The sequence below is a fragment of the Leptodactylus fuscus genome, chromosome 1, assembly GCF_031893055.1.
Source record: "Leptodactylus fuscus isolate aLepFus1 chromosome 1, aLepFus1.hap2, whole genome shotgun sequence".
Taxonomy (NCBI): domain Eukaryota; kingdom Metazoa; phylum Chordata; class Amphibia; order Anura; family Leptodactylidae; genus Leptodactylus; species Leptodactylus fuscus.
The window spans coordinates 189,120,651-189,133,016 of NC_134265.1; the positions used below are offsets into that span (position 1 = coordinate 189,120,651).

At 44.1% G+C, this 12,366-nt stretch overlaps 1 protein-coding gene across 1 annotated transcript in view; it reads right to left on the reverse strand.

Annotated features, from left to right (window-relative positions):
• The window catches only part of PCGF3 (polycomb group ring finger 3), a 70,481-nt gene extending 58,888 nt beyond the window's left edge, over positions 1-11,593 (reverse strand). The window contains exon 1 of the mRNA XM_075280522.1: positions 11,304-11,593. The gene's annotated coding sequence lies outside the window, so the exon portion shown is untranslated. The remainder of the gene's footprint in view (positions 1-11,303) is intronic.
• Positions 11,594-12,366: the final 773 nt, after the last annotated feature.

The window sequence follows — 12,366 nt, forward strand, 5'->3', positions numbered from 1 at the left end:
TACAAAGAAAGGCATTTCACACAATGGGACTGAGGGCCCTGCTCGCAAGAGCTTACAATCTATGAGGTAGAGGGGGTGACACAAGAGGCAGCAGGGCAGCATTGCTTATACAGTAGTCAGACAATGTTGTAATAGAGGTTACTGTCATTACACAAACATAAAACTTTATGAGCTGTCACTAGTCGTGTCCTTTAACATGAGAATGGTGCTTAGACATATAAAGTTAGCCTGAAATGGCATCACATCATGTGGGGTAATGTGGAAGCTGGAACAGAGGTGGGTTAAATTTGGAGGATTCTAATTACAGTACGGAAGGGTTTACATTAGGAATTGTGATAGGCCTGTCTGAAAAGATGTGTCTTTAGTTGGCGCTTAAAGCTGTAGAAATTGGGAGTTAATCTGATTGTCCGGGATAGAGCATTCCAGAGAAGTGGTGCAACTCGGGAGAAGTCTTGTATACGAGCGTGGGAAGTTCTGATAATATAGGATGTAAGTTTTAGGTCATTGAGTGAACAGAGAGTATGGGTTGGGAGGTAGACAGAGATGAGGGAGGAAATGTAGGGAGGTGCGGCATTATGGAGAGCCTTATGGATGAGGGTGATAACTTTATATTTTATTCTATAATGAATAGGCAGCCAATGTAGCGACTGGCACAGACCAGAGGCATCGCTGTAGCGTCTAGACTGATAGATGAGCCTAGCCGCTGCATTCAGAATAGATTGTAGAGGGGAGAGTTTAGTAAGGGGAAGACCAATTAGTAAGGAGTTACAGTAGTCAAGGCGAGAATGAATCAGAGAGACATAAGTGTCTTTAAAGAGGACCTTTCACCGATTTGGGCACAGGTAGTTCTATGTAATGCTGGAAAGCTGACAGTGCGCTGAATTCAGCGCACTGTCGGCTTTCCCGATCTGTGCCCCGGGTAAAGAGCTAGCGGTCCTGGTACCGTAGCTCTTTACAGTCAGAAGGGCGATTCTGACAGTCAGTCAGGAACTCCCCCCTCCCCTCCTGATAATACTCGTCCATGGACGAGCACTGTGAGCAGAGGGAGGGGGCGTTTCTCCCCGCTCACACTGTACAGCACGATAGGCGCTGCTGTGGAGAAGGACATACCTGACTGACTGTCAGAAACGCCCTTCTGACTGTAAAGAGCTACGGTACCAGGACCGATAGCTCTTTACCCGGGGCACAGATCAGGAAATCCGACAGTGCACTGAATTCAGCGCACTGTCAGATTTCCAGCAGTATATAAAACTGCATGTGCCCAAATCGGTGCCCAAATCCACCCCCGGAAGAAGGCCGGTCACGCGGTCGAAACGCGCGTCGGGTTGGGATCCCCCACAGACGCGGGCTCTTGTGAAGCACCTAATAATGGGTAAGAGATACATTTTTCTTGCGTCGGTATGTTACTGAGACGTATGCTATAGGTCTATGCTGGATACATACCCTATACTTGCCTTACATGAGTGATATGGCTTATTTGACTTTGTGATAGAATGCTATATAGTGTTGATAGCATATTTTTTCAATATTGAAATGCCCTTTCCCCTACTTCTGATTACGTTTATTTACTATAAGATGGGGGAGGGCATATGACTGAGCATATACAAGTCTAGTTATATCTGTATAGGCAATCAGCAACAACCTCAATGCCAAGACCTATATTTATTCTGTTTATGGTGATTTTACAGTTGCATGCCCGTTTCTGTGGGTTGTCCGGTTCTTTTGAATTTTGGTGTTCTGTGTCTTGTTCTTCATATTTTGTGTATATATGTTTTTTTAATATGAATTTTTCATGAATAAAAAAACGTTTTTCATAATTATTGTTGTATATGTTGAATATTTCAACCTTTTGGGACTGTATGTCCTTCTTTCGTCTTTATCCCATGTGAACGAGCCCTAAGAGCTAGTCACCTGGTGGATTACTTGCAGTGATATCCAGATACAGGAGTTTGTAGGAAATTTGATATTTAGTGACCATCATTCAGATAATATTGCTTTGGAAGTCAAAAATGTTGTTAGATTTTTTTTTTTCTTTAGCAGATGATATTGAACTCACATCAACAGAAAATTTATACACACCACCAGAGTGAAAATCTGTATAAAGCCAGTTCCTTCTTCTGCTGCTGCAGCTTAGAATCACTTTAAAGGGATTCTACCATTAAAACCTTTTTTTTTTTGTGAATAAGACGTCGGAATTGCCTTTAGAAAGGCTATTCGCCTCTTACCTTTAGACGTGGTCTCCGTTGCGCCGTTCCTTAGAAATACCGGGGAAATGGCCGCTAACAATACTGTGCAAGCAGCCATTTTCCCCGTGGCCTGTGCGCCTGCTCTGCTCAAGGCCCGACGCCTAGAAGTTACGAGCCTGCGCCGGAAGAAGACATTGAAGATGACACTGCGGACGAAGAAGGAGGTGGCGCTGGAGACAATTCTCTGGCAGCAGTGGAGACGCCCCCATCGCTATTTGAGCGCTTGGGCCCGCCCCATCGCTGCAAGTGAACTCATTTGCATACCGGTAAAAACCGGTATACCTAAGGAACGGCGCAGTGGAGACCACGTCTAAAGGTAAGGAGTGAATAGCCTTTCTACAGGCTATTCCGACGTCTTATCCACAAAAAAAAAAAAAAAGGTTTTAATGGTAGAATCCCTTTAAGTCCCAAATGGCGTCCCCACACTGCGGGTTTTTTTCCAGTGCTGATTGTGAAGCGGAGTCCAGACCAGAATCAGCGCCAACTTCTTCCATGTGAAAGCACCCTATGGCCAGGTTCAGACAGGGCTTTTTGGTCCGGAATTTGACGCGGAGGCCACCTCTGCCACCAAATTCTGGACCAAAAAAACGGCTAGCCACGACTGGATGCTGGTGCAGTGCACTGGCCTCCAGTGGTGGCATTCCGCTCAGGATTAGGCCCAAATGAATGGGCTTAGTCAGGAGGGAGGTTTCATGAGGCGGACGTCACATGGCAAATCAGCCTGAAGAAAGAGCATGTCACTTCTTTTTTCGGCAAAAATTAGCGGGTGTCTTGACCATAAAAAAAACACAGCAATTACACTGCCAATGCAAATGCGTATGTGCAAGAGGCCTTAGGCAGCTGCTACACATTGTGCCAAGTGCAGCTATAACCAATTTCATTGGCGCAGTCAAAACTTTCCCTCCCAAATAAGTGAAACACCAATTAATTTTAGCTCATTGCTGTCCACCTCAAATTCCTATCCAAAAACTGGTGTAAATCCGTTTAATTTTTAATTATTTTTTTTTAAAATATATAAAAAGGATTTTGAGGCAGAAGCCCACCTCAGCTTCCTCTCCAACTTCTACCAGGTGAACATATATCCTCATATTCACCCTCATAATACAAATAATAAAAGGTTTGTTATTTATTATTACTACATGTAAGTAAAGTTCTAGCTCTTCAAAAAAGCATGAAAATACCTGCAGATAACCCGAATTTAGAAAAATACACATAATAGATGACTGGTTGCCAACCGATCACTAATCCAATACATAACCCTCAAAATATTTCTAGGCTTAAAGGAACACTTCGGGCAAAGCGGATTCATTTTGTTATATCTGGTGCAGAGCAGAGATCACATTAAAGACTATTTCACACTTTCAAAAGTCTAATGTGTATTAATATGCTTGGGAACTTTCCCTTTGAACAGTACCTGACATGTCCAATAACAAAACTCCTTACTCTCAGCCAATGGTAGGCAGCAAGTAGATAAACCATGGATCCTTCCTAAATGAAGCATCAGCTCCCAGGTTATGCTGCGGCAGTCATTACACTAGACAACACATACAGTAAGCCTCCATTCACTATGTAGTTGACCAGCTATTGTATGTGATCATAACAGTCTTTGCTGTGTGTTTTAGTCCTTTTATAGTTGTTGCATATTTACTCAATACATTATATACACTACACATGTACACTATAGGTAACTTAACTGTATCTGCTTACTAGAGCTGCCTCAGTCACTGTTCATGTGTGCTGGAAATTTCCCTTTAGAGACTCTGTACAAAGTCAGTCTAAATTCGGAAACTAAAAAGTGCTACAAAGCATGACTTTTGACCAATTATGTCATGAGAAAACAATGAATACCCAACAAACTCCATTATATTCAATGGAGTCCCTTTAGAGCCATTGTAGTTTGTCATAGAATGGATCCATCTTTATTCTTAAATCTGTTCTGTTCCTACAATGGAACATAGGAATGGAAGAAATAAAGCTAGCATTAGCAAATCCTCGACTATCTACAATCTGCAGTAAGGGTGTGTGTAGAACAACATGTATTCTAATAATCCATGTACTTCTGGATCATTTATTTGCATTATAAATTAAATTAGGCCAGAGAAGGTGAAAAAAAAGAAAATTAAGAAGAAGTACCGTATTTTACGGACTATAAGGCGCACTGGACTATAAGGCGCATTGCCCATAAGCGCCTTATAGTCCGTCTCGGTTCATATATAAGGCGCACCGGACTATAAAGCGCAGTCCGGTGCGCATTATATGTTATTGAAAGCGGCGGCAGGCAGACTTTGCCAGCGGCCGCTTAACCCCCCGCTTAACCCCCCGGCAGGCGAATAGGGGCTCTATCAGCAAAATCATGCTGATAGAGCCCAACCTTAAAAGTTATATTAAACTACCCCCCCGTTTTAAAATAAAACCCTGAAACAGAATGTGAAACTTACCGAGCGGTGCAGGGTGGGCGGGCATTCAGGCCTCCTCTTCCTCCGATGTTCCGTCCTCCTCCTCCGGCGCTCGCTAACTGATAATGGCCTGGGCGCATGCGCAGTAGCCGTAGTAGAAGCATTATGATATTGCGCATGCGCCCAGGCCATTATCAGTTCGCGAGCGCCGGAGGAAGTGGTCAGGACATCGGAGGAAGAGGAGGCCTGAATGCCCACCCGCCCGCCCGCCCTGCACCGCTCGGTAAGTTTCACGTTCTGTTTCAGGGTTCTGTTTCACGCCGGCGTGACAGCAGGGCTGCCGGACACTTTCCATTCATTTCTATGGGAGCCGGCATGCGAGCGCTCCCCATAGAAATGAATGGACTGCTTTTTTCCATTCATTTCTATGGGGAGCGCTCGCATGCCGGCTCCCATAGAAATGAATGGGAAGTGTCTGTCCATTCATTTCTATGGGGAGCGCTCGCATGCCGGCTCCCATAGAAATGAATAGGAAGTGTCCGGCAGCCCTGCTGTAACGCCGGCGTGTACGGCTGTGATACACGCCGGCGTTCCGTAGTGTGAATGCACCCTTACGGTGCCTTTTATGTATGTATGGAAGCGGCACGCAGACTTTGCCGCCGCTTCCATCCATATATAAGGCGCACCGGACTATAAGCCGCACTTACGATTTCTGAGGAAATCGTAGGTTTTTATGTGCGCCTTATAGTCCGGAAAATACGGTATACTTGTCCTTGTATGCTCCGGTGTCTCCCAGCGCTGTCCAGTCCTGCTGCTCTGCTGTCTTCAATTGCTGGAAGTCCTCGCAGGCTGTGATGTCCCATGTCTCTTTCCTTAGACCGCTGATTGGCCTCAGCGGTCACTTGACGATTGCGGCCAAACAGCGTCATCGCCTAAGGAAAGGACACGGGACGTCATAGGTGGCCTCAGTGTTCACATGCAGCGGAAACTTCAGCCGGAATTAAACAGTGTAGCTGCAAGACCGGACCATGCTGGGAGGCACTGGAGACAGGAGAGTATATTTTTATTTTTATGTTTGTTTGTTTTTTCACCTTCCCCAGTCTAAAGTTTAAAGAAAAAAAAAATATATATATATATTTTCCTGGACAACCCCTTTAAAGCTTTCTGTAGTCAAATCAGGTCTGCTTCTCGGCTATACCCATATACAGATGATTATCTCTGCATTGCTTTTTTGTGGCACAAAGGTATGCTTCTGCTGTTATTGAAGGCCCTTCCACCGCACAATTATTTGTTTCGGGGGGCATTTTGGTCCCGACAGACTCCCTTTAAGAGTTTCCATCTTTTCTAAAGGTACTTTCCAAAGCATCTACTGATAAAAATACCTTTTAGAACCTATGACAATTTCATCAGCATAGGAAAAGCAACAATGGACAAAATATATTAACAGTTAGAATGTGTAAACTTTCTGAAAAATTTCTTACTACAGTGTGTGATGCGCATGTTAAATTTGGTATATCTCTATACTGATTAGTGTAAATTTATGCCTCCTTTTCGTTCACTTAGGCCAGTTGCAGACGACCGTGCTGCTACCGGCCTGCTGTCAATTAAAGCACGGGTGGCACAAAGGCCGTGCTTCTGCAGCTCCTTTTATTAAATGCCACGGAAGCACAGGCTGCAAAGGAGGACAAGAATAGGACCCGTTCTAGCTGATGCAGCCCAGACAGTCAGCCCACACAAATGCCTGTGAAATTCACAGTCCTGTCTACGGGCTCATAGAAAAGAATAGGTCAGTGTGAAAAAGAAGCGAGCTGCCCTTTCTTCAGGCAGATTCCGTGGCTGATTCAGCCACGGCATCTGCCTCGCGACAGCACGCTACGGACTAGCCCCATTCATTTTGGCCTAATCCAGAGCAGGAAGCCGCGACTGTCAGAAGCCACAACAGTCGCATTTTGGTCCTATTCTGACATGGCTTCCCACATCAAAATCAGGACCAAAATACACGGCCCCTAGCCCCGTCTGAACTAGCCCTTAGTGTTTTGAATCCTGTTCGGTATAAAGCACACATTCTCAATCTTTCTCCTAAACAGTAAAGAAGTTCAGAAGAATTTTATTTTCCCAATAAAACCGTTTTGTAATACATGTTACATGTACTAGCTCGGCAATACAGCATTTTTTCTATCAGCATTATCACCATTAATGTACTACAAGAATCTATGTGCTTAGCTGGACATACATTCAGGGCAAAAGAATCGAAACAAGAAGTACCATTTGCTATAGCCTTCACTGTCTATAAGGAACAAATGCAATAGTTAGGGGTGCAGTTACATTTTCCTGTAGTTTAGCGATAAGAAAATTCCCAAAATCCCTTCAACAGTCACACTTGATCAAATATGTTTAAGGATTACATAGCGGTGTTCAAATGAAATAAAAAAGGTACAGGAGCAGCTAAGGTCTAATGGCTTGTAGTGCCATGTGCTGGAATTGGTGTGGAAAATGTTTAAAAGGAGTCTGTTAGCAGGGAAATTGGTATTAAACTAATGACTGTACCTTGTAGAGCAACTTTTACACTTTCTATAGATGCCTTTCTTATTCTGAATTGTGAACCATTTTCATGAAAATTTGTGTTTTATTTGTATTAAAATTTGCTGAAGACGAACTTTAGGCCAAGGACCCACGAGCTGCCAACCCCGTAATTTGCTCGCGGCGAAAACACTGTGGGAAAAATCGCAGCATTTTACAGTACGGACAAAGTGGATGGGATTCTAGCAAGTCCCATACCCCATTTGCAGTAAAATCTGACGTGCGGAAACTCTGTGATTTCCAAAACTGGCACAGTTTTATAAATCGCAGGATTTCAATTATATCTATGGAAACACTGGTGCTTTCCCCATTTATATGGCGCTGTAGAAAAACCGTGATGCGTTGCCACCGTGGGGCCTTAGGGGCATTCCTTCTCTGCTGGGGCTTTACTCTCCACTCCAGATAACCAACCCTAACAGCAGACAAAGCCTGACAAAGTGGAATATGTCACACAAAAAGGGGGGGGGGGGTAGCGGAGCATAAATTAGGGGTAGTTATCTAGAGCTGAGTGTAGGTATCTAGAACTGAGAGTGAATCCCCAGCAGGAGAAAAAAATGCCCCCAAAGCTAATTTGCATAAGAATAAAATCCTTATTTTTATGGAAGTGGAGATGCAATGCAAAAGACGACAAGCATTTTTGGAAAGTATAGAAGCAGAACTACAAGGTATTGTTATTCATTTAATATGGATTGTTCTAATGAGAGACTCCCTTTCACATTGAACAAGTTATTAGATCTGCTGGTAGCAAAGAGCAGGAGAAGCTAAGTTTTAGGCCAATCTAGTACAGTAGCGATCAGGCCATATCTCACTATGATGCATTGAGTTCCATGCACATGATTGTGGTCAGTCCAGGAAACATGGCTCTCATTCTGAAATGGAACACAGTTGTGTGCATGAGGCCTTAGCCTGCGGTTGCACATTGATTTTAGCCTCGACACCCATCATAAGAAGAAGGATTGCACTTCCACTATTCAGGATCACAGCACTGAAAGTAAATAGGTTGTGACTCAGAGTGCTGAGATTGCAACACTATAATTGCAAGAAAACCAGAAATGCTGGAATTCTTGCAACTGTACTGTCATGGTCACAGACACCTGTAAAAGGCAACGTAACCCCATTAACTTTTACTAGGCAACGTTGCAGCATAGTGAAAGTGCAATCTGTAGCTGTATGATGACCGTTACAGCAAAGAACCAATGTAACCTCAGATGTATATAGTTCTGCGGGGGAAAAAAAAAAAGTACAAATTGCCATTTAGTAATTGAAAACTCCGCTAATTTTGGACTTAGGAGTCCAGGGGACAGTCAGAGAGAGTCCAGGGAGCAGTCAGAGATCACTTATTAGAAAAGAACCCAAACTCGGAATGAGCAGAGATGTAAACGAATAAAATAAGTTAACTACTTCATATTCCCCAAGAGAAGGAATGTTAAAAAGGTGATTTGCATTGATAACCCATCTATATGCCCCACATGAGGGCACATGGATGTAATATAGGTACAATCAACACATCCAGATGGCTGAATTAATGTCATTGACATTACGTGTAATATCAGCTGATCATGGTGTAGGTACAGAGTTCATAAAATCCCGCCATCTTTCATATATATTGCATTCATAATTTGGAAAAGATCACAATTTCTTTTTAAAACTGTAACTGCATTTATTCAGAACCAATGAAAAATTTACAGTCTACAGGTAACCGTTTATCAAGTAACCATGTGGAAAGCAAGTACAACTTTGCTACAGTAAAACATAAATTACAATCTCCACCCTGATAATAAAGAACAATATCAGCATGAGTACAACATCAGACTCAATACAACCATTATATTATTCATAGACAGATGGGAGGTGGGTGCAGAGTACTTGCTATTCAGTAAATTTAATCAAATGAAAAGATGGTGCCTAAGCTACATACTGACCAGCAAAGTACATCATACAGTTCTCACAAAACAGTTCATGATTTCCAAGTAACTACTAAAGGCTAAGGCTGTAAGAAGAACATTGTGCCAAACTAGACTGGGGAAAAAGGTAACAGGTGGTTGTGCAAATGAAACAAAGCCAAACATTCTCTTCTACGGTACACGCACACCTTGCGGACGACGCAGAGACTCTTTGTGCAGATTTTCTTGCAGAAAATTAAAACATGATATAGTAGCATTTAAGTCAATGAGATATTCTCATGTACTTGGTGCAGATTTTTCAGAATGGAAATACACATATGGTCCAGAGCTTAAAATCTGCAACATGTCAATTCTTTCAATGAGAGGGGAAAATTATCAACAAAGTCAGAGACAAATCCAAGATAGAATCCGGAATTTGGTGCGGAAAACCTGTTACAGGTCACTGTTACATGTACAGGTAACCTAAAGGTGACACATGTCAACCTGAAAAGTTGATATATTTGCTTTCAGAGAAGTTCAGGTGCTATATCCCTTTACTCATGCATGTCACAACTGCAGGGATCTGTGATGCTATGACACATGGTGCTCTTTGGCAAGACCTTCATACTTGAGAGCTTTGGCAGTCCCTGTGACATCCAGGTCATCTACACAGAAGCATCTAAAGAAGCTTCAGTATAGGGACCCTATTAAACGGTACAAGGGATATGAGCAACCTGGACCCCTGTGATTACAATTCAGAATAGAAGAAGATTGTACAAATAGAGTTAGTTCTCAAAAACAACCACGGGAAAAATAAAACCAGAAAATAAATTATTCATAAAAAGGAAGTTAAGGACACACAGTTACAAACCAAGACAATGAGAAATGTTGGAAGCAGAAATAGTGATGAGACAAGTAGAAACAGTGCAAGGTCACCACACCAATACCAAGGGAAATCAGTTATAACTGTGGGCATAAGACACTAAAAAACAGCAAGACTACTGCAAAGAACTTTACTAGTGTATAAAAGGGAGCAACGCAACCAAAAGGAGAGAGAGATAGTGATTAAAAACATGGAAAATTGGCATAAACTGAACATAAATGTGGAACTAGCAGTGCCAAGCTTTATACTGGTGGTGATAATGGTGATAACTCACAAATAAGTGACAAGTCACAGGAAATAAACTTGCATTGGGCTTTAACACCTGAAAACAATAGCAGGTAACAGTAGCAAGAGCTGGTGACATACATGAATGAAATGGTGGCAACGAGCTGAGCACCTGCAGCACAGGTCTACTAGAAATCTAAGGAGGCACTCCGGAGGGCAGTACTTGTTACAAGACTTGGAGATGAATAAAGAAGACGGTGTAGAAGTTTGCACTGTGCCTATTCACTAAGCCAGAACGCTGACTACCAATGACATGAAATGTTGCAAAGGTGGCAAACAATGCCACAGTGAGAGGGGATGAGTAACCAGGGCTGACACAAGAAGTTACTGACCAAAGCTATGGCATTGGTGGATCAAAGGACATATGGAGACACTAGAGAAGAGAATGGTGAAGAAAAGTGACAAGGAATTGCCAGTGGCTGAAAAGAAGAAGTAGAGTAGCAATAGTGGGGGAAATGCCAAGGGACTGAAGTGTAAAAGTGAGAATAGCACATCATGACTTTCTGAGGACACACACACACCATCATGAGGGCTCCAGAAAGGTCCCCAGCAATACATGTATACAGGAGACAGAGGACATGGGAAGAACTTATAGGAATGGCAGGTGAGTGAAGGGTAAAAGGGCAATTCAGTTACCAGTCTGCAACATCATATGAGGTGGAGGCAGCAGAAGGTCCTAATGGGGGTGGAAGGCACCATAGCATCCCCCTTGAGGCCATGAGCCAGGGGGTCTCTGGAAGGCACAGAAAGTAGGAAGGGGAGGGGGAGCAGTGGGATAAAAGACAGGATGGAGACATTACATGACTGAGGAGAGCCATGAGGGTTCGGAGCATGGTCTACTTAGGTATCACACATTGCAAGCACTACACATGCAGGGGGCATTAAAGAGAAAAGAAGATGTGCTATATTAGAAAGGGGGAGGGCTGAGGAGGTGGGGAGGGGGAGTCATGATTATGACTATTCCCATGTAGCTCAGATCCCAGTTCCCCTCTCTCTCTCTCACTTTGCAGGGTGGGAATCAGACACTGACCTGCTGCAATTCTTCTTGTGGAGCGGCTGCTGTAGTTGCTGTGCCTTGTGTCTGTGGAGGAGAAGCCGCTGCTGCTTGCTGGAGGGGGTTTCACCACCGGGCAGAGCACAGACACACAGGGCAAAAGGAAAAGCCTCCGTGTGTGTGTGTCTGTGCAGCTGGCAAAGCCAGGGAGGAGGGTAGATATGGGGGTGCAGACGCCCCGTGGAAGGAACGGGTAGCAGGGGGGTCCCCGTGTTCCCAATGAGTCCCCCCTTAGTTAAAATAAGAAGAGAGAAAAATGAGGAGGAAAAAAATTCCGGCTGGAGTTTAAAACAAAGAGGCGGAAATAGCCGAGTCGTGCCGAGGAGAGCCGAACATATGAGCTGCGCCTGCGCCTGCCGGAGGGGGGAGGACAGCACGGAGGGGAGGAGGGGAGGCTTGGGATTGTCCTTCTGTAATGCAGGGAGAGGGAAGGCGGAGAGGTGTGAGGTGCATGTGAGAAGTCCCCGCTGCAAGCTAGCAGATGTTACTCAGTCGGCACTTCGTCTGGTCACCTCACCTACTATTTTATGGCAGGCTTGCGGAAGGCTTCTCCTCTCTTGGGGTGAAATTGGCACACTGACATAGTTTGAGTTTACCTGTTAGACCATAGGGGGCACAAGAAATAGCTGTAGTGGGCATATAGGGGTGCACTGAGAGGGTGGCACAGCCTCCACTGCTTTCATTGTCACTCACGTGTGCCCTGCCATGAGGGCCAAAAAATCGGAAGTTAGGGGCTGCAAGTATGCAATATTATACTGAAACTATGACTCTTTTACTTTGTACACTGGCATACTTTATTTGCCCAAAGTGTGTAGCTGGTACAAGACCACCACCATAGAGGTCTCAGGCATATGTGTGCCCTCATACAACCCTCTATACAGACCTTAGCCACAGGTGTGCCCCCATACAACCCTCTATACAGACCTTAGCCACAGGTGTGCCCCCATACAACCCTCTATACAGACCTTAGCCACAGGTGTGCCCCCATACAACCCTCTATACAGACCTTAGCCACAGGTGTGCCCCCATACAACCCTCT